We start from the raw sequence: 20,464 nt of genomic DNA, 5'->3' as shown, positions 1-20,464 counted from the left end.
TCTCAGCCACTCATCTATGCCTTGTCCATGTGTCTCAGCCACTCATCTACGCCTTGTCCATGTGTCTCAGCCACTCATCTACGCCTTGTCCATGTGTCTCAGCCACTCATCTACGCCTTGTCCATGTGTCTCAGCCACTCATCTATGCCTTGTCCATGTGTCTCAGCCACTCATCTACGCCTTGTCCATGTGTCTCAGCCACTCATCTATGCCTTGTCCATGTGTCTCAGCCACTCATCTACGCCTTGTCCATGTGTCTCAGCCACTCATCTACGCCTTGTCCATGTGTCTCAGCCCCTCATCTATGCCTTGTCCATGTGACTCAGCCACTCATCTACGCCTTGTCCATGTGACTCAGCCACTCATCTACGCCTTGTCCATGTGTCTCAGCCCCTCATCTACGCCTTGTCCATGTGTCTCAGCCACTCATCTACGCCTTGTCCATGTGTCTCAGCCCCTCATCTATGCCTTGTCCATGTGACTCAGCCACTCATCTACGCCTTGTCCATGTGTCTCAGCCACTCATCTACGCCTTGTCCATGTGTCTCAGCCCCTCATCTACGCCTTGTCCATGTGTCTCAGCCATTCATCTACGCCTTGTCCATGTGTCTCAGCCACTCATCTATGCCTTGTCCATGTGTCTCAGCCATTCATCTACGCCTTGTCCATGTGTCTCAGCCACTCATCTACGCCTTGTCCATGTGTCTCAGCCACTCATCTACGCCTTGTCCATGTGTCTCAGCCACTCATCTACGCCTTGTCCATGTGTCTCAGCCACTCAACTACGCCTTGTCCATGTGTCTCAGCCCCTCATCTACGCCTTGTCCATGTGTCTCAGCCCCTCATCTACGCCTTGTCCATGTGTCTCAGCCCCTCATCTACGCCTTGTCCATGTGTCTCAGCCCCTCATCTCCGCCTTGTCCATGTGTCTCAGCCACTCATCTACGCCTTGTCCATGTGTCTCAGCCACTCATCTATGCCTTGTCCATGTGTCTCAGCCACTCATCTACGCCTTGTCCATGTGTCTCAGCCACTCATCTACGCCTTGTCCATGTGTCTCAGCCACTCATCTACGCCTTGTCCATGTGTCTCAGCCCCTCATCTACGCCTTGTCCATATGTCTCAGCCCCTCATCTACGCCTTGTCCATGTGTCTCAGCCACTCATCTACGCCTTGTCCATGTGTCTCAGCCACTCATCTATGCCTTGTCCATGTGTCTCAGCCACTCATCTATGCCTTGTCCATGTGTCTCAGCCACTCATCTACGCCTTGTCCATGTGACTCAGCCACTCATCTACGCCTTGTCCATGTGTCTCAGCCCCTCATCTACACCTTGTCCATGTGTCTCAGCCACTCATCTACACCTTGTCCATGTGTCTCAGCCACTCATCTACGCCTTGGCAAAATGTAAGTGTTCTCATCGAACAACAACACAGTTTGGAGTATATACCACCCAGTTTCAAGTCAATTTGCTCATTTATAACACGGCTGACCTGCAGTAATGTTAAAAAATGTGTAATAGTCTATAGTTTTTTGGCATATTGTGCTAACTGTGATAGGCTCACGTTTGACTATTGCAGCGTACCCCGTACCGGCTTACTTTCACCCCTGAGTATAATTGTTTAAAGCAATATGACAATTTATATTTTTATCAAATTCAAGTGTTCTTTTGAGATTGAATACATGGAATAAATGAATGTGAAATGTTTATTTCAGAATCTATACATATTCCATATTTTAGAGTACAGGAGTATAATTCTAAAAAGGGCCTAAAATTGCCACTTTCATCATGATTTTCTCCCCATCATGTTTTGTTACAAATGTAAAAAGCATATCAATCTTCCTTCCGCTCTATGACGTTTCTACGTGGGAATTGCCAGAACAATCAGAGATACCAAAAATATTTCTGGGCCTTCCGGGTGTGGAATTGCCCGCATGTAAAACATTTTTTTCTGGTTCAATGTTTTGTTTGAAAACTGTAGGTTCATGTGTCATCTTTCCTATCGGAGGGTGTCATTAAGTAATCATTTTCCACCTGTCTGAACATAAGGGTTCTGTCAGCGATTGGGTGCAGAGTGAAAGCGGTGTCAGGCGCAGGACACAGGTATAGAGTAATCCAACTGAGTTTACTCAGAGAATAAAGCAAAATTCCAAATAGGAACATACAACACAACTCTAATACAAACACAACCACTAACGACATGAACAATCACGGACAGAACAGAAATGTATGTCCAGATAGTTAAATAGGGAATGTAAAACAGGTGTGTGTCTAATCAGACAAAACAAAACGAAACAGAAACATGGATCGGTGGTGACTAGAAAGCCGGTGACGTCGACCACCCGAACAAGGAGAGGGGCCGACTTCGGCGGAAGTCGTGACAGGTTCTCTATTAATGGTAATATTCAAATGGCATAATAACTCCCCACTTCAGAGTACTTATACCATTCTGAGTGGTAAGACCTTCTATAAGTCACTATTTTATAAATATTATATAAAAAATATATATTCAAAAAGATCTTGTCTCATCTTTGCAATGTCTAGTTGTTGCTGGATCCCTGTTCTGTGTTGTCAACTTAGCTTTTTAAATCATTTGAATAAGCCTCTTTCAGTACGAGCCTGTCTGTAGTGTTTCATTATAGTGAGGAAAGCAGCTTTGGATGCTAAATTTAACATGGATCTGCTGCATTAATTCTCTAATATTTATCAGAAGAAAAAAGTGCTTGAAATGTGGCTTCATCCGTGTTAGAAATTCAGCAAGAAAGCTGTGTGAACACATAAGTTATAAACAAGCTTTGACACCTCGTTTGATCCCTGAATCTCCCATATTTCAGATTATGATTCTCAATATTTTTATGGTATTGAAATACACATTTCTCCTGCAGCACAGCTCAGAAATGCCTTAAAATTGTGGAAAATATTTCAATATTTTGTCAACGCAAATTCGGTATATTAAAAAGACCAACTATTGGTGTTGTGAACCATAGAACACTGGAGAATACATTCAAGATGACAGTGAACATTTGTGAATCAGCATTAACTAAATAAAAGCTGCATTAGGAACATTCAACAAGTTGCAAAAACATATCACAGTAACACACTGTTCCCTTGAGAAATCAAAGAGATTGTCAGTGATGTACTATTTGGACAAGGATGAGCACAAAAGATACATGAAATCACATTGGCAGCTGCACAGTCCCTCCTCTCTTATCTCCACTGACTAGACTAGACTCATTTTGACAGAATTTTTTATTTTTTTATTTCACCTTTATTTAACCAGGTAAGTTCTCATTTGCAACTGCGACCTGGCCAAGAAAAAGCATAGCAGTGTGAACAGACAACAACACAGAGTTACACATGGAGTAAACAATAAACAATAAACAAGTCAATAACATAGTAGAAAAAAAATCTATATACATTGTGTGCAAAAGGCATGAGGAGGTAGGCGAATAATTACAATTTTGCAGATTAACACTGGAGTGATAAATGATCAGATGATCATGTGCAGGTAGAGATACTGGTGTGCAAAAGAGCAGAAAAGTAAATAAAATAAAAAACAGTATGGGGATGAGGTAGGTAAATTGGGTGGGCTATATATCGATGGACTATGTACAGCTGCAGCGATCGGTTAGCTGCTCAGATAGCAGATGTTTAAAGTTGGTGAGGGAGATAAAAGTCTCCAACTTCAGAGATTTTTGCAATTCGTTCCAGTCGCAGGCAGCAGAGAACTGAAAGGAAAGGCGGCCAAATTAGGTTTTGGCTTTAGGGATGATCAGTGAGATACACCTGCTGGAGCGCGTGCTACGGGTGGGTGTTGCCATCGTGACCAGTAAATTGAGATAAGGTGGAGCTTTACCCAGCATAGACTTGTAGATGACCTGGAGCCAGTGGATCTGGCGACGAACATGTAGCGAGGGCCAGCCGACTAGAGCATACAGGTCGCAGTGGTGGGTGGTATAAGGTGCTTTAGTAACAAAACGGATGGCACTGTGATAAACTGCATCCAGTTTGCTGAGTAGAGTATTGGAAGCTATTTTGTAGATGACATCGCCGAAGTCGAGGATCGGTAGGATAGTCAGTTTTACTAGGGTAAGTTTTGCGACGTGAGTGAAGTAGGCTTTGTTGCGAAATAGAAAGCCGACTCTAGATTTGATTTTTGATTGGAGATGTTTGATATGAGTCTGGAAGGAGAGGTTGCAGTCTAGCCAGACACCTAGGTACTTATAGATGTCCACATATTCTAGGTCGGAACCATCCAGGGTGGTGATTCTAGTTGGGCGTGCGGGTACAGGCAGCGAACGGTTGAAAAGCATGCATTTGGTTTTACTAGTGTTTAAGAGCAGTTGGAGGCCACGGAAGGAGTGTTGTATTGCATTGAAGCTCGTTTGGAGGTTAGATAGCACAGTGTCCAAGGAAGGGCCAGAAGTATACAGAATGGTGTCGTCTGCATAGAGGTGGATCAGGGAATCGCCCGCAGCAAGAGCAACATCATTGATATATACAGAGAAAAGAGTCGGCCCAAGAATTGAACCCTGTGAATAAGGAAGTGTGTGTGAAAACAGTGAAGCTAGCTATGTCACCCACCCTTTAGCCTGTTCCTGAGGCAACAACGACAGCTAGCTAGAGGAAGTCACAGTCTGTCTGGTACTTTCATATCACAGTATTTCACTAGTGCTGTCTGGGACACGAACGGTATGGACTGGGGGTATTGGTTCTCACAGCCTCACCCAAGTCTTAAAATACATGACTTAAATCAGCTTCTTCTGACACAAACAGGACGACTTTACAACAATGCTTGCAACATAACCAAACATCCCCATGTATCTCTTGCACAAACTTGACCCTGATTTACAGCTATCTGGCTGTCCCTTACCTTTTGTCAGGTATAAAGACTATGGGACACATTTAGTCCAGAGTGTGTCGAGGGCTCTCTTTTTACCTATGTGGCATACTTAGCATCTGAGGGATATTTACTGTATGTTCTGTCTTGGTGACACAATGTTTTAAGAGTCAGAGTGTCATGCCCTGATCTGTTTCACCTGTCCTTGTGATTGTCTCCACCCCCCTCCAGGTGTTGCCCATCTTCCCCATTATCCGCTGTGTATTTATACCTGTGTTTTCTGTTTGTCAGTTGCCCGTTCGTCTTGTTTGTCAAGCTTACCAGCGTTCGTCCTGTCAGCTCCTGTCTTTTCCCAGCCTCTCTTTTTCTCTTCCTCCTGGTTTTTGACCTTTGCCTGTCCTGACCCTGTACCTGCCCGCCTGACCACTCTGCCCGTCCCTGAGCCTGCTTGAGCCTGTCCTGACCCTGTACCTGCCCGCCTGACCACTCTGCCCGTCCCTGAGCCTGCCTGAGTCTGTCCTGACCCTGTACCTGCCCGCCTGACCACTCTGCCCATCCCTGAGCCTGCCTGAGCCTGTCCTGACCCTGTACCTGCCCGCCTGACCATTCTGCCCGTCCCTGAGCCTGTCCTGACCCTGTACCTGCCCGCCCGACCACTCTGCCCATCCCTGAGCCTGTCCTGACCCTGTACCTGCCCGCCCCGACCACTCTGCCCGTCCCTGAGCCTGTCCTGACCCTGTACCTGCCCGCCTGACCACTCTCCCCGTCCCTGACCACTCTTGCCCATCCCTGAGCCTGCCTGTCCTGACCCTGTACCTGCCCGCCTGACCGTTCTGCCCGTCCCTGAGCCTGTCCTGACCCTGTACCTGCCTGCCTGACCACTCTGCCCATCCCTGAGCCTGTACTGACCCTGTATCTGCCCGCCTGACCACTCTGCCCGTCCCTGAGCCTGTCCTGACCCTGTACCTGCCCGCCTGACCACTATGCCCGTCCCTGAGCCTGTCCTGACCCTGTACCTGCCCGCCTGACCACTCTGCCCGTCCCTGAGCCTAACTGTCCTGACCCTGTACCTGCCCGCCTGACCACTCTGCCCGTCCCTGAGCCTAACTGTCCTGACCCTGTACCTGCCCGCCTGACCACTCTGCCCGTCCCTGAGCCTGCCTGTCCTGACCCTGTCCTTGCTCCACTTCTGGATTATCGTCCCCTGCCTGCCTGTCGTTTGTCTGCCCCTGTGGTTACATTAAACATTGTTACTTCAACAGTCTGCACTTGGGTCTTACCTTGACTCCTGATACAGAGAGATACTGGCTTTGTTCCAATATCCACACTACTATACCAGTCAATGTGAAGAATCATTGTAGTGGCAAGTAGCTGCAAGTCAATAGACATGTTGCAAACATCTTACTGTCTACTCATAGTTTAAATCAAGTGTTACCTGAGGATCAGATGTGGATGAATGCTGAGACTATACTCCTGCAAGCGCTATTAAACTGAGCGGTCACCTTCTCCCAGCCTACCCGATGATCCACTGAAAGCTAGGGGTCCGGGCCTTGTAGGCCTCTTCAGTTTTGCCTCCCTCCAACACAAAAAGCCTGAGTTTACTTTATAATTGCCTATGCCAATAACAAATGCAGCTGTTCAGCCTGACTGCATCTGGTGCAGAATGAAGGAATCAAGGAAGGGAGGACAAGTTTAAAGGCATCCTGAAATTTAGACAGCGAGGACAGTAAATACCCAAAGGCAGATATAAAGGTGTCTTCTCTCTCCTCTCACAAAATGGAAATAATGAATATCTGAAATTATTAATGGAAAAATATGTTGGAGAATTAGGAAGGACTGATGTGTCTACATTTGAAATGGCACTCTTGGGCATGAAACCTATGTTCTCCTTTGGGTGAGGGTAGCCCATGTGGAGGAAAATGCACATGTACAAGATCTATAAGATAAATAGGGAAAACACATGTGATCAGTGTTGCTGTTTGATAGAGGGAATCTACTTCCTTACTGAAGGCTTGGGCACTGATCCCAAACCAGTAGAAAACCCCACTGAGCTGTCTCCCAGTAGGGGACCTCAGATCTGTTAAGCCTACAGGTGGGGTGACCACAACCACATGCCAACCAAACAGGCACAGAACTGTATGAGGACGAATGGGCTGATAAAGACACCTCTAGGTTTGTGTGTATGTACCTGTGTGTATATGTGTGTGTCATTGTGTACATTGTAGCTCTCATCAGGAAGAAATCACTCATACATTTATATATATACATCATTACTTAAAAATCATACAATGTGATTTTCTGGATTTTTGTTTTAGATTCCGTCTCTCACAGTTGAAGTGTACCTATGATAAAAAATTACAGACCTCTACATGCTTTGTAAGTAGGAAAACCTGCAAAATCGGCAGTGTATCAAATACTTGTTCTCTCCACTGTATATAGTAAAAAAGGAAAAACTGTCAGGGAGAAATCACTCAAATACAGTAAATGGACGTGAACAGATGGCTTGGCTGTGCACGTGAAAAAACTTGAAAAATGAGGAGCCGGTAGAGGACAGTGAGAATGTATCAGCTAAACTCACGGAAATAGCTGAATGTACACCAAACAACCAAAGATAAACTGTCTCAGATGATCAGTGACATATACATGTCAGAAATGATAAGGGATTATTATCAGTGTTGGCAAATTGTAATTTAAATCAACCACTTTCAAAAGATTTGGAACTTTGCCGATGGCACAACATACAAAGCTTTTGATCAGGATTAATAAATAAATAAATATGATCATGCTTGTGACAAATTATATTTACTGTGGATATGTAGTCTAGCTAATGCAAAACATAAAAATAAAAATAAAATCTGAATCCCTCTGACATACACTACCTTTCAAAAGTTTGGGGTCACTTAGAAATGTTCTTGTTTATGAAAGAAAAGCAAATTGATCAGAAATACAGTCTAGACATTGTTTATGTTGTAAATTATATTTATTTTTAATGGAATATCTACATAGGCGTACAGAGACCCATTATCAGCAACCATCACTCCTGTGTTCCAATGGCACGTTGTGTTAGCTCATCGAAGTTTATCATTTTAAAAGGCTAATTGATCATTAGAAAACCCTTTTGCAATTGTTAGCACAGCTGGAAACTGTTGTCTGATTAAAGAAGCAATAAAACTGGCCTTCTTTAGACTAGTTGAGTATCTGGAGCACCAGCATTTGTGGGTTCGATTACAGGCTCAAAATGTCCAGAAACAAATACTTTCTTATGAAACTCATCAGACTATTCTTGTTCTGAGAAATGAAGGCTATTCCATGCAAGAAATTGCCGGGAAACTAAAGATCTCGTACACTGCTGTGCACTACTGCCTTCACAGAACAGCGCAAACTGGCCCTAACCAGAATAGGAAGAAGAGTGGGAGGCCCCGGTGCACAACTGAGCAAGAGGACAAGTACATTAGAGTGTCTAGTTTGAGAAACAGATATCTCGCAAGTCCTCAACTGGCAGCTTCATTAAATAACACCAGTCTCAACATCAACAGTGAGACGATGACTACGGCATGCTGGCCTTCTAGGCAGAATTCCTCTGTCCAGTGTCTGTGTTCATCTGCTCATCTTAATCTTTTATTTTTATTGGCCAGTCTGAGATATGGCTTTTTCTTTGCAACTCTTGTTACATTCCCCAGTTTCTGTGTTGTGGTTTTGTATGTGTGTGTTTCAGGATGGCTTCCTGGAATCCCCCAAGCAGCTGATTGGTTGACTACATGGCAAATTGGAGCTGACCCCGCCCTCTCGTCAGAGGACGCAGCTGTCTTCAATTACAGACTCTTTCTGAAGCAATATAAGCCAGTGTTCTGATGCTCAGAAGAGAGATGACGGTGATATCCTGTGTTGGTTGTTGTTAGGAGAGCGATGATTAGTGTGTCAATAGGACGCAGTGGTTTGATTATTGAAGTTGTTTTTGTTATTCTGTTGTTGTTCCCAGGGGGGAAGGGGAAGACACCTAGGGAGTGCTTAGGTAAGAGGCCTACGGGCATACATATACCCATAGTACATACACTGTTTAGGCACACTAGGTAATACCTGGGTGAACCACCCCCTGTATTTTGGTTAGTGCACCAGGTGATGCTAGTTAGGTAAGTAGTTTGTAGGCAGGTAAGGTAAGAGGGGGCTTTGACATTTCATTTCTTTGCTTTGGTTCCGTCCAGCCCCTTTTCCACAAAATTACCGTGTGATGGAATAAATTCCTAGTAAACGGCAAATTCTCTGCCTTTTGTCATCCTTATTCGCACCTACAGTCCCATACCTCTTTCACTCTACGGGGAGTTGAATTGTAGCATGGTGTTGTGTTCCCTCTTCCTAGAGGCGTTCGTAACAAGAAGGCCAGCATCCTGGAGTCGCCTCTTCACTGTTGACGTTGAGACTGGTGTTTTGTGGGTACTATTTAATGAAGCTGCCAGTTGAGGACTTGTGAGGTATCTGTTTCTCAAACTAGACACTCTCATGTACTTTTTCCACATTTTGTTATGTTACAGCCTGCATTTAAAACCAATTAAATGTGTGTTTTGTGTCACTGGCCTTCACACAATACCGCGTAATGTCAAAGGGGAATTGTTTTTTGAAATGTGTACAAATGAATTAAAATGAAACATTTAAATGTCTTGAGTCAATAAGTATTCAACCCCTTTGTTATGGCAAGCCTAAATAAGTTAAAGTGCAAGTTACATAATAAGTTGCATGGATTCACTGTGTGCAATAAAAGTGTTTAACATGATTTTTGATTGATTTTCTCATCTCTGTACCCAACACACATATGTGTAAGGTCCCTCAGTCAAGCAGTGCATTTCAAACAGCTTCAACCACAAAGACCAGGGAGGTTTCCAATGTCTCGCAATGAAGGGCACCTGTTGGTAGATTGATAAAAGAAACAAAAAACAGACACTGAATATCCTTTTGAGCCTGGTGAAGTTATTAATTAGACTTTGGATGGTGTGTCAATACACACAGTCACTACAAAGATACAGCCAACCCCTCAGGAATTTCACCATGAGGCCAATGGTGACTTTAAAACAGTTACAGAGTTTAACGGCTGTGATAGGAGAAAACTGAGGATGGATCAACAACATTGTACTTACTCCACCATAATTTTTAAAAAGGAAGTCTCTACAGAATAAAAAATATTCCAAAACATGCATGCTATTTGCAACAAGGCACTAACGTAATATTGCAAAAAATGTGTCAAAGCACTTAACTTTTTCTCCTGAATACAAAGTGTTTTTGCTTTGGGCAAATCCAATACAACACATTACTGGGTAGCACTCTCCATCATTTTGAGCATAGTCTGCATTATGTTATGGGTATGCTTGTAATTGTTAAGGACTGTTTTTTTCTTCCAGAATGGAGCTAAGCACATGCAAAATCCTAGAGGAAAACCTGGTTTAGTCTGATTTCCACCAGACATGAATTCACCTTTCAGCAGGACAATAACCTAAACAAAAGGCCAAATCTACACTGGGGTTGCTCACCAAGAAGACAGTGAATGCTCCTGACTGGCCGAGTTACAGTTTTGAATTAAATCTGCTTTGAAATCTATGGGAAGACTTGGTTGTCTAGCAATGATGAACATCCAATTTGACCGAACTTGAAACATTTCTTCAAAGAACAATGGGCAAAGCTCTTGGAGACTTACCCCAAAAGACTTACATCTATAATCGCTGCCAAAGGTGATTCTAACATATTGACTCAGGGGTGTGAATACTTAATAAATTAGATATTTTTGTATTCATTTTCAATAACTGTAAAAATATCTAAACAGGTTTTCACTTTGTCATTATGGGTTATAGTGTATAGATGTGAGATAAAAAAAATCTATTGAATCCTTTTTGAATTCAGGCTGTAACACAACAAAATGTGAAATAAATACTTTTTGAAGGCACTGTATGTGTGAAGATGTGCTTTGTGTTTTGAGGGAGCTCCAGGATGTGCTTGTAATCTCTCTGATTGTGTTTGTGTAAACTGGAGATTCTCTATGATCAGACAGCACTGTGTCCCTGGCCCCCCGCTTTACTTGTTCTTCCGGTGTGTGTGTGTGTGTGTGTGTGTGTGTGTGTGTGTGTGTGTGTGTGTGTGTGTGTGTGTGTGTGTGTGTGTGTGTGTGTGTGTGTGTGTGTGTGCATATGTGTGTGTGTGTGTGTGTGTGTGTGTTCGTACAACGCTACCTGACTACTGATCAATGCACTGCAGTAGAGAGTCTCCCATGAGTGTCCATTCACAATATTCCCTGTTTGAAGCCAGTTAAGAGGAGAGTCCCATCAAATCAACCATTCTAATATAGTGTCGTATTTGTACAGTGGTGTAATATGATGATGAAAGCCTTTTTTAGCAACAATAGCAACTGTTACTAGAAAGGAATAGAATTGTCCATTTTTAGAGCACATGTGCTAATGCGTCATTATCAGACAATGTTGACTGCAAATTGTATGCACACCACACTGATTAGTGGCCCTTCACATGCAAAATGTATTGGGGGGACCTGCACCACTATGTGGTCTGTATAATATTAGATACAGTGGCTTGTGAAAGTATTCACCCTCCCTTGGCATTTTTTTGCCTTACAACCTGGAAATAAAATTGATTTTTTGGGGGGTTTGTATCATTTGATTTACACAACATGCCTACCACTAGCCACTGGGATTTTTGTCCATTCTTCAAGGCAATACTGCTCCAGCTCCTTCAAGTTGGATGGGTTCCCGCTCGTATACAGCAATCTTTAAGTCATACCACAGATTCTCAATTGGATTGAGGTCTGGGCTTTGACTAGGTCATTCGAAGACATTTAGATGTTTGGTGGCTGACTAAATACTTTACAAATAAATTCATAAAAAATCCTACAATGTGATTTTCTGATTTTCTTTCTCATTTTGTCTGTCATAGTTGAAGTGTACCTATGACGAAAATTACAGTCCTCTCTCGTCTTTTTAAGTGGGAGAACTTGCACAATTGGTGGCTAAGTACTTTTTTGCCCGACTGTATTTACTGAGATCATGTGACTGATCATGTGACACTTAGATTGCACACAGGTGGACTTTATTTAACTAATTATGTGACTTTTGAAGGTAATTGGTTGCACCAGATCTTATTTAGGGGCTTCATAGCAAAGGGGGGTGACTCACCACTTTTCCGTTTTTTATATTTTAGAATTGTTTGAAACAAGTTCTTTTTTTTCAATTTGGACTATTTCGTGTATGTCAATGACATGAAATCCAAATAAAAATCCATTTAAATTACCGTTTGTAATGCAACAAAATTGTTAGAACACCAAAGACGGTGAATACTTTGTCAAGGCACTGTAAATAGGGGAAATCCATTACGTAAATGGGGCCCCGTGTGAATAGAATCCCATTTACTGTACTAATATTGAGATGCATAATGATAACCAACCGTCAGTTTAACTGTTAGGATACAGACTGGACAGGCACATTTCTAGTGTCCATGGTCACTGCTTGATTAGACGAAACCCCTTGAAACCTCTCTCTTTTAGCACCCCTGATTTCAGCGACCATTCCTCCCCATACACACAAATACCTTGTGTAATTACAGTTAGCACATGGTGCTAACATGCACATTGAAAAATCTCACTTCCCAAATGAGTCTGTAAACAGGATGTGAAGGCGGTGCCGGCAATATCATTTGCAGAAATAAGTGTCAGGGTGCAGTTATGGCGTTATTTAGTGCACCATAAAGAGCCAGGCTATTGATTCGAGAGCAGAAGCGGCTCCACAGTGATTTCTGTCGTCGTCACTCTCATTAAACTGATCTATAGTGCTCGCTATTCTCCTCTCTGCCCATCTGCCTCTGTATCTCTTTCAGTGACTATATCTTCTATCCTTCTCTGTGTTTGTTCATACCAGTCCATATTAGAGGTTGACCGATTAGGATTCTTCAACGCCGATACCGATTATTGGAGGACCAAAAAAAGCCCTTTTTTTTTAGAAGCTCAAATCAAATCAAAGTTTATTTGTCATGTGCGCCGAATACAACAGCTGTAGACCTTACAGTGAAATGCTTACTTACAGGCTCTAACCAATAGTGCAAAAAGGGTATTAGGTGAACAATAGGTAAGTAAAGAAATAAAAGAACAGTAAAAAGACAGGCTATATACAGTAGCGAGGCTATATACAGTAGTGAGGCTATATACAGTAGCGAGGCTATATACAGTAGCGAGGCTATATACAGTAGCGAGGCTATATACAGTAGCGAGGCTATAAAGTAGCGAGGCTACATACAGACACCGGTTAGTCAGGCTGATTGAGGTAATATGTACATGTAGATATGGTTAAAGTGACTATGCATATATGATGAACAGAGAGTAGCAGTAGCGTAAAAGAGGGGTTGGCAGGTGGTGGGTGGCGGGACACAATGCAGATAGCCCGGTTAGCCAATGTGCGGGAGCACTGGTTGCTCGGCCCAATTGAGGTATTATGTACATGAATGTATAGTTAAAGTGACTATGCATATATGATAAACAAAGAGTAGCAGCAGCGTAAAAAGATTCAAATAGTCCGGGTAGCCATTTGATTACCTGTTCAGGAGTCTTATGGCTTGGGGGGTAAAAACCATTGAGAAGCCATTTTGCCCTAGACTTGGCACTCCGGTACTGCTTGCCATGCGGTAGTAGCGAGAACAGTCTATAACTGGGGCGACTGGGGTCTTTGACCATTTTTAGGTCCTTCCTCTGACACCACCTGGTGTAGAGGTCCTGGATGGCAGTCAGCTTAGCTCCAGTGATGTACTGGGCCGTACCCACTACCCTCTGAAGTGCCTTGGTGTCGGAGGCCGAGCAATTGCCGTACCAGACAGTGATGCAACCATTCAGGATGTTCTTGATGTTACAGCTGTAGAACCTTTTAAGGATCTCAGGACCCATGCCAAATCTTTTTAGTTTCCTGAGGGGGAATAGACTTTGTAGTACCCTTCACGACTGTCTTGGTGTGTTTGGACCATTCTAGTTTGTTGTTGATGTGGACACCAAGGAACTTGAAGCTCACAACCTGCTGCACTAAACTCCCGCCGATGAGAATGGGGATGTGCTCGGTCCTCCTTTTCCCATAGTCCACAATCATCTCTTTAGTCTTGGTTACGTTGAGGGATAGGTTGTTATTCTGGCACCACACTGCCAGGTCTCTGACCTCCTCCCTAAAGTCTGTCTCTTCGTTGTCGTTGATCAGGCCTACCACTGTTGTGTCGTCTAGAAACTTAATGATGGTGTTGGAGTCGTGCCTGGCCACGCAGTCTTGGGTGAACAGGGAGTACAGGAGGGGACTGAGCGTACGCACCCCTGGGGAGCTCCAGTGTTGAGGATCAGCGAAGTCCAGGATCCAGTTGCAGAGGGAGGTGTTTAGTCCCAGGATCCTTAGCTTACTGATGAGCTTGCGGGTACTATGGTGTTGAACACTGAGCTGTAGTCACTTAATGGCTACGGACGTGAGTGCTACGGGTCTGTAGTCGTTTAGGCAGGTTGCCTTTGTGTTCTTGGGCACAGGGACTATGGTGGTCTGCTTGAAACATGTTGGTATTATAGACTCAATCAGAGACATGTTGAAAATGTCAGTGAAGACACCTGCCAGTTGGTCAGCACATGCCCGGAGCACACGTCCTGGTAATCCATCTGGCCCTGCAGTCTTGTGTATGTTGACCTGTTTAAAGGTCTTATCACGTTGGCTACGGACAGCGTGATCACACAGTCATCCGGAACAGCTGATGCTCTCATGCATGCCTCAGTGTTGCTTGCCTCAAAGCGAGCACATTAGTGATTTAGCTCATCTGGTAGGTTTGTGTCACTGGGCAGCTCGCGGCTGTGCTTCCCTTTGTAGTGTGGTGGTTCCTTTTACTATGAGTCTTCAACATTCCCAGTTAAGAAGTTTTAGGTTGTAGTTATTACAGGAATTATAGGACTATTTCTCTCAGGAAAGTGCTGTTTGAATGAATGCTTACGAGCCTGCTGCTGCATACCACCGCACAGTCAGACTGCTCTAATAAATATCCAATCATAGACTTAATTATAATATGATAAACACACAGAAAAACGAGCCTTAGGTCATTAATAGGGTCAAATCCGGAAACTATAATTTCGAAAACAAAACATTTATTCTTTCAGTGAAATACGGGACCGTTCCGTATTTTAATGAACGGGCAGCAACCCCAAGTCTAAATATTGCTGTTACATTGCACAACCTTCAATGTTATGTCATAATTAAGTAAAATTCTGAAAAATTAATTAGGGTCTTTGTTAGGATGAAATGGTCCTCACACAGTTTGCAATGAGCTAGGCGGCCCAAACTGCTGCATATACCCTGACTCTGCTTGCACAGAACACAAGAGTAGTGACACAATTTCCCTAGTTAAAAGAAATTCATGTTAGCAGGCAATGTTAACTAAATATGCAGGTTTAAAAAAATGTACTTGTGTGTTGATTTTTAGAAAGGCATTGATGTTTATGGTTAGGTACACATTGATGCAATGAGAGTGCTTTTTTCGCAAATGAGCTTGTTAAATCATCACCCGTTTAGGGTACCCGAAGTAGGCTGTGATTCGATGATAAATTAACAGGCACCACATTGATTATATGCAAGGCAGGACAAGCTAGATAAACTAGTAATATCATCAACCATGTGTAGTTAACAAGTGATTATGTTAAGATTGATAAGTTTAATGCTAACTAGCAACTTACTTTGGCTCCTTGCTGCACTCGCGTAACAGGTGGTCAGCCTGCCACTCAGACTCCTTGTGGAGTGCAATGTAATTGGCCATAACCGGCGTCCAAACATGACGATTACCGATTGTTATGAAAACTTGAAATCGGCCCTAATTAATCGGCCATGCCGATCAACCTCTAGTCCATATCAGCCTGTCTCTCTCTATAGTGCTCGCTACTCTCCTCTCTGCCTTTATTCCTCTGTAACTCTCTGTGTCTATATCCTCTATAGTCCTCAGTGTTTGTTCATACCTGTCCATATCAACTTGTCTCGCTCTATAGTGCTCGCTACTCTCCTCTCTGCCTTTATTCCTCTGTAACTCTCTGTGTCTATATCCTCTATAGTCCTCAGTGTTTGTTCATACCTGTCCATATCAACTTGTCTCTCTCTATAATGCTCGCTACTCTCCTCTCTGCCTTTATTCCTCTGTAACTCTCTCAGTGTCTATATCCTCTATACTCCTCAGTGTTTGTTCATACCTGTCCATATCAACTTGTCTCTCTCTATAATGCTCGCTACTCTCCTCTCTGCCTTTATTCCTCTGTAACTCTCTCAGTGTCTATATCCTCTATACTCCTCAGTGTTTGTTCATACCTGTCCATATCAACCTGTCTCTCTCTATAGTGCTCGCTACTCTCCTCTCTGCCTTTATTCCTCTGTAACTCTCTCAGTGTTTATATCCTCTATACTCCTCAGTGTTTGTTCATACCTGTCCATATCAACTTGTCTCTCTCTATAATGCTTGCTACTCTCCTCTCTGCCTTTATTCCTCTGTAACTCTCAGTGTCTATATCCTCTATAGTCCTCAGTGTTTGTTCATACCTGTCCATATCAACTTGTCTCTCTCTATAATGCTCGCTACTCTCCTCTCTGCTTTTATTCCTCTGTAACTCTCTGTGTCTATATCCTCTATAGTCCTCAGTGTTTGTTCATACCTGTCCATATCAACTTGTCTCTCTCTATAGTGCTCGCTACTCTCCTCTCTGCCTTTATTCCTCTGTAACTCTCTGTGTCTATATCCTCTATAGTCCTCAGTGTTTGTTCATACCTGTCCATATCAACTTGTCTCTCTCTATAATGCTCGCTACTCTCCTCTCTGCCTTTATTCCTCTGTAACTCTCTGTGTCTATATCCTCTATAGTCCTCAGTGTTTGTGTCATGACTTCCACTGAAGGTGGCTCCCCTGCCTGTTCGGGCGGTGCTCGGCGGTCGTCGTCGCCGGTCTACTAGCCGCCACCGATCCCTTTTTCCTTTTCTGTTCGTTTGGTCTTATTAGTTGCACCTGTTCCTTTTTGTGTTTCTTGATTTTTGTCTATTTAAGCCTGTTAGGCCCGCCTAGGTTTGTGCGGCACGTTCACGCAGAGTAGCAGGGACCCTGGGCATCTTTTCTTTGCTCTTTTTCTGAGTCCTCTTTAGTGTCCTAAGTTTTCACAACTGTGACCTTAATTGCCTACCGTCTGTAAGCTGTTAGTGTCTTTACGACCATTCTACAGGTGCATGTTCATTAATTGTTTATGGTTGATTGAACAAGCATGGGAAACAGTGGTTAAACCCTTTACAATGAAGATCTGTGAAGTTATTTGGATTTTTACGAATTATCTTTGAAAGACAGGGTCCTGAAAAATTGACGTTCTTTTTTTGCTCAGTTTATATCCTCTCTAACCCTCACTGTGTGTTCATAGTTCGCACCTGTCAATGTTTCCCCTCTCTATGACTATGTAATGCTGTGCCCTTCTGTCTGACTCTCTGTCTTTGTATCTCTGTCTTTCATTATGTTTCTGTATAACATAGTATTGTCTACTCCAGCTAGAGTATGTGGGAGTACTGAAAAGAGCTATACAAATAAAGTTATTATTATTAGGGATTATTATTATGTGAGAGTACTGTAGTGTAGTACCGGTACTTTCTTCAAAATCAGTCAACAGCATCAAGGAGAATGGAAGAAGGCCACAACAAGCAACAACAAATGGGAGGAAAACTGTTGTTGGTACTCGGAACGCTTAATTCTGTTTAAACTCTGTTTGCTTATTTGGATCGTGTTTCTGGTACAAGAACTGGCAGACTATACCAGGTTTATGGCTGCGTCTGCTTTGGCAAGAACTCAGGCGGTTCTGCTAAGCCTGTACTCTTCCTCCTCTATAGGGCTCAGTACACACACACACACACACACACACACACACACACACACACACACACACACACACACACACACACACACACACACACACACACACACACACACACACACACACACACACACACACACACAACTTGAGAAATTCCATCTCATCTGCTCCAAATGATTTGCTCCACAAACCTGCAGACCCACTAATCTGTGACCTGAGAGAATCAACGTGGGGAAGATAACGAGATAACACCTCCCAACAGGGCCTCAACCTCCCATTCAAGATGAATCAATTGGCTGTACAATACAGTGACTATGATTGTGTCTGCGTGTGGGTTGAGATGTATTTGTGTATGTCAGGCAAGAGGCCTAAATGTAATTCCATCAGTGGTAGATAAAGACGCCAGACTGTGGGTTCATGTGGATTGGTTACGATATCATTTGGGGGCGGCTGGGTAGCCTAGTGGTTAGAGCATTGGACTTGTAACCGGAAGGTTGCAAGTTCAAACCCCCGAGCTGACAAGGTACAAATCTGTCGTTCTGCCCCTGAACAGGCAGTTAACCCACTGTTCCTAGGTCGTCATTGAAAATAAGAATTTGTTCTTAACTGACTTGCCTGGTTAAATAAAGGTAAAATAAAAAATAAAATAAAAAAAATTCAGGAAAATTGTGGTTTTCCATTGACATCAAATGACATTTCTGCATGTATCTGTTAATTATTGAATAGTGGCCAAAGTCTTCTACACTGATTCTATCCTCTGCTGAGCTGACGGTGAGGGTCTTTGTTTCTGTCACAAAACACAAAGGTTGTAAGAAATCTGTATATTTCCTGTAAAGGCAGAGAAACATTCTTCAACCTTTCACCCTAGCTACACAATGAGCTAGCCAACCACATCCAAGCTGTTAGATGCCAGTCTAATTACTTGAAGTACTGATTATGTGAAGCTACAAGTGAACGAAAATCATTACTTGTGGTTGGAATTCCATTTCCATTTCATTGTCCAAACTGAAGAAAACAAATGTCTGTAAAAAAGATCATGTGAAGGAGCAGCATTATACAATCTATTAAGAACACCTGCTCTTTCCATGACAAAGACAGACCAGGTGAATCCAGGTGAACGCTAAGATGCCTTATTCATTTCACTTGTTATATCAAGTGATATCAATCAGTGTAGATGAAGGGGAGGAGACAGGTTAAAGACTGGATTTTCAAGCTTTGAGACAATTGATACATGGATTGTGTGTGTGTGCCATTCAGAGGATGAATGGGCAAGACAAACAATGTATGTGCCTTTGAACGGGATATGGTAGTAGATGGCACCGGTTTGTGTCAAGAACTGCAACGCTGCTGGGTTTTTCATGCTTAACAGTTTCCCATGTTTATCAAGAATGGTCCACCATCCGAAGGATACCCAGCCAACTTGACACAACTGTGGGAAACATTGGAGTCAACATGGGTCAGCATCCCTGTGGAACGCTTTTCGGCACCATGCCCCAACGGATTGAGACGGTTCGTAGGGCAAAAGTGGGGTCCAACTAAATATTAGGAAGATGTTCCTAGTGTTTTCTATACACAATGGCTTGCTCAGTGATAAACACACATTGAGCAAGAAATCATCAAGTATTGGTTGCTTAACCAACATACCACACACAGGGAAACTGAAGTGGTAGTAATCTGAAATTAGGAATATTAAGAGAACATTGATTTACCCATCTACAGTATTTCAGCCACAGTTATATGTGAAGATAAATCCTTTTCCCACCACATTTCCTCTTGACGGAAAATACTTAAATATCGATTTGCTATAAAAGCAAATACGTCAAGCTGCAAAAAAAGTTGACTTTGCTGTCTTGTTGCTATGAACGTTGCTAGTCCATGTCAGTCACTTTCAGAGTGTGTCCTCTGACTAGGATTCCAATTATTGACCCAATTCAAGAAGGAAGCCTTCCTGCACATTACTGGCACTCCAATTAAAAAGCTGTGTTTTTGTAGAATCCCTATACAGAGTTGGCCCCAAATTCTTATCACAAAATAAAACTATTCAACATCCACTGAACGCATCCTTAAGGACAAGTTAGCCCTTTACAACCAAACCTCTTTTTATATAAATGGTATGCGGTCCCGACACTATTTTTTTAGCGATTTCACTTGTTTTTGATAAAGTTACCCCAACCAGCGATTCAGTTCCTCATCCTGGTTTGCAGATATCAAATGTTCATTTTATTAGTCACAGGTGTTTAACCTCACAGTGAAATGCTTACTGACAAGCCCTTAACCAACAATGCAGTATAAAAAAGCTGAATAAGAACAAGAAATAAAAGTAACAATGTTCATAATGACACAATTTCATGTGTACAACATCTTAAAGACTTGCATCACTATACTGATAACTTTCCCGATTCTAAAAGGAATCATTTGGGTGTTTTTGGAGCAATTGTTGATGTTTTTCAGAGCCCAATACTGCACAATGAGGATGTGGAAGTGAATCGCTGGTTGGGTTAAGTTTCTCAAAAACAAGTGAAATCTGATCAAAAGTATCTGGAACCTTCTATAACATTCCATTTCGTAAAAAAAAAAAAATCTCAATGATCTTTTAACGGGTTGTGCCATATTCTCAGGATCTGCACTGCGTCTCAGGCCTCTATGCAGATTACAATCAGAATAGAATGGCAATATAGCAATCAATATGGCAATACAGTACCTGTATAACAATATCAATACTAAGTAAAGCTCTGTTTTATGGGCTGCT

The 20,464-nt window shown here is 42.8% G+C and overlaps 1 protein-coding gene across 1 annotated transcript in view; it reads right to left on the bottom strand.

Moving 5' to 3' along the window:
* Positions 1 to 20,464, bottom strand: part of LOC115102479 (t-SNARE domain-containing protein 1-like) — a 135,023-nt gene that overhangs the window by 19,346 nt on the left and 95,213 nt on the right. The gene's annotated exons all lie outside the window — the stretch shown is intronic.

This window comes from Oncorhynchus nerka, linkage group LG3 (assembly GCF_034236695.1).
Source record: "Oncorhynchus nerka isolate Pitt River linkage group LG3, Oner_Uvic_2.0, whole genome shotgun sequence".
Classification (NCBI taxonomy): domain Eukaryota; kingdom Metazoa; phylum Chordata; class Actinopteri; order Salmoniformes; family Salmonidae; genus Oncorhynchus; species Oncorhynchus nerka.
The sequence above is the reverse complement of the archived record's forward strand: the minus strand, read 5'-3'. Positions and strand labels throughout refer to the sequence as shown.